The 3102-nt window shown below is 40.2% G+C and overlaps 1 pseudogene; it reads left to right on the forward strand.

The window, feature by feature from the left end:
- The first annotated feature begins 2242 nt into the window (after positions 1 to 2242).
- Positions 2243 to 3070, forward strand: LOC116546010 (annotated as a pseudogene).
- The last annotated feature ends 32 nt before the right edge of the window (positions 3071 to 3102 follow it).

Genomic DNA, 3102 nt, shown 5'->3' on the forward strand with positions numbered 1-3102 from the left:
AGAGACTTCAGTGCAGCCATGTGATGGAAGAAGATTTATAGATTTAAAAAATGATGTACAGAAATCAGAAGTGAGGTACAGAAACAGCTGAATTTGTTACAGGTTAGCGTTTGCCTTACTTAAACACAGTTTGCACACTCAAGAGTGTATGAATGGTTGAGGTACGGCTGCTGGAGCTGCCGAAGACTCAGCTATTGTTACAGGCGCGTACTCCTGTTAGGTTTTCAATGCTGTCGCCCTATTCAGGTAGGATACCCTTTATCCAAGAATCAAACATAGAAGTATGGAGTCCTTCTCAGGCCATATTTAATTCACTTTATCAGTGCCCTTCCATATGCGGTTTCTGAGAATTTCACACAACAACACATTTACCACACTGAAATTTAAGCAATCCAATACATGTTTGTAGCTTTATCTTGTAATAGGCGGTATTTCATATGGCAGCCTCTGCCTCAGTTTAACTAACATCGTGGCCTTGTTTCTCTCTACAAGAACTTGTATCTCCCAAAATTTCCATGTTTGTGGAAGAAAAATAAATCTTTGGGACTCCCAAATCACTAGGCCAAAGGGAAAAGCTAATCTGGAACCTGTTTGGGGCAAACCCACCTCCCATTCTGTCCCTAAAATGACAGCTGCTAGCTAAAGTTTTAAAAAGCTGCATACCTCCTTCAGAATTTGACCACAAGGAAAATCTTTGTGGACCAAGGACAGATAGAGTCATCTCTCTGCTCATATGTGAAATGCATATCTGATCGCTAGCTTTGCTCTACTGTCTCACTAAGCCAGAATAAGGCCTACGTGACTATTCCTGTAAATTGTGCATTCAGTTAAAGGATAATCAGAAACTCAAAAGAATGAACCATTTGTCTCCTACCTACCTATGATCTGGAAGCTCTCTTCCCTCTTCAAGTTGTCCTTCCTTTCTGAACTAAATCAATATACATCTTACATATATTGATGTTTCATGTCTCCCTCAATTGTATAAAACCAAGCTGTGCCCCATCACCTTGGCACATATCATCAGGACTCCCTGAAGTGGTGTCACATGTTTGTTTTCTATCTCATAACTTCAATTATCTGAAATTTAAAGAAAATTTGCCAAACAGCACATTCTCTTGTTTAATATGTTATTGTTTTTGTAAAAAGAAATATATTTATCTAATTCATACACAATTTACATTACCAAGCTGAGTAGCAAACTTGTTAATAAGACTCAAAGTAATAAAAAATTCAAGTATCAATTATCAACTTAATAGAAAAATCAAATTATGCTACATTTATTTGCTAAAATGCTGAACATTATTTATAAGAAACGAACACAACCACAAAAAAAGTTTAGTTCTCACAATTTCTATTGAAAAAAATAAGCCAAGTAGATAATCATATATACTATATTAATTTATTCTTATAAATTATAGAAAATAAACCTAGGCTAAGGCAGTATTAGAACATCAGTAGTTTTATAAAGAAATGGTAGAAAAAGTGAAGAAGAAAAATAGAAATAAGAGCAAGAGCAATGCTGAGGGGAGTTGACGTGTTACCTTCTTGAAAATAGAGATTTTTTTCAACATTTACTATTGTGCAGGTTAAAAACGTGAATTTTATTATCTGTCAGTTAAAACTTATAAAATTTATTACAAGTAAACAACTGAAATTTTAGACAAGAAAGGAATGATAGGAAGGAACAAATAAATATGTTAAATGTCAAGTATACCTTAACATTTATCTGCCTGAACCGTTTCTCCATATTTTTTGATAAATAGCAAAATCATACAGGTTCTCAAGGCAGGAAGTGAATTCTCCAAACCACACTAGGCCCGTTTCGCTCTGTGCTAGAGTTAATTAAGAGAGCAATCGAGGCCAGCTGTGAGGAGCATAGTCCCAGATACTGGGACTCACTCACGGCAGATATGAGCCCTTAGACACATACACAGCCCCTCTATGTGTGGGTTCACTTTTACATCTGTAAATGAAGAAACCACTGACTTCTAAATAACACAATTTGTACACATAGGTAAACATAATTAAAAATGTGATAGTTGTTAAATGTTTATTACAGAACAATTTCACAATAAGACAGCACATTTTCCCAAACACAATCATTGTCATCAAAATCCCCCAGGACACTCTCATCTGCTCTGGGCCCTGCCCTCTCCTCAGGCGTCCAGCCCCAGAGCTTGCTATATAGTAGCAGACATGCAAATAGGGCCCTCCTCTCCCGATGAAAACCAGCCCAGCCCTGACCCTGCAGCTCTGGGAGAGGAGCCCCAGCCCGGGATTACCAGGTGTTTCTATTCAGTGATCAGCACTGAACACAGGGGACTCACCATGGAGCTTGGTCTGAGCTGGGTTTTTCTTGTTGCTATTTTAAAAGGTGATTAATGGAGAACTAGAGATATTGAGTGTGAGTGGACATAGTGAGAGAAACAGTGGGTATGTATGGCAGTTTCTAACCTTGGTGTCTTTGTGTTTGCAGGTGTCCAGTGTGAGGAGCAGCTGGTGGAGTCTGGGGGAGGCTTGGTACAGCCTGGGGGTTCCCTGCGACTCTCCTATGCAGCCTCTGGATTCACCTTCAGTACCTACTGGATGTACTGGATCCGCCAGGCTCCGGGGAAGGGGCTGGAGTGGGTCTCAGCCATTAGGTACGATGGGGGTAGCATATACTACGCAGACTCCGTCAAGGGCAGATTCACCATCTCCAGAGAGGATGCCAAGAACACACTGTATCTCCAAATGAACAGTCTGAGAGCTGAGGACACAGCTGTATATTACTGTGCAAAAGACACACAGTGAGGAGAAGTCAGTGTGAGCCCAGACACAAGCCTCCCTGCAGGAACGCTGGTGGGAAATGAGCTGCAGGGGGTGCTCCGGAGCCACTGATCAGAATCAACCCCAGAGGCAGGTGCAGATGGTGGCTGATTTCCTGTCAGGATGTGGGACTTTGTCTTTTTACAGTTTCTTTAGTGAACTTCTCTAAGTTCAGAATTCTGTGCTTACCGGTGTCATCTCTGCATATTTTAAAAATTATTATTTTAATATGAGAAGCTGTTCTCAGATGCCCAAAATGCAGATTGATGCTTTCAGAGATGAAAAGTCCTCCAC

This window comes from Sapajus apella, unplaced genomic scaffold (assembly GCF_009761245.1).
Source record: "Sapajus apella isolate SASKATOON/1434 unplaced genomic scaffold, GSC_monkey_1.0 scaffold499, whole genome shotgun sequence".
In the NCBI taxonomy this organism is placed as follows: domain Eukaryota; kingdom Metazoa; phylum Chordata; class Mammalia; order Primates; family Cebidae; genus Sapajus; species Sapajus apella.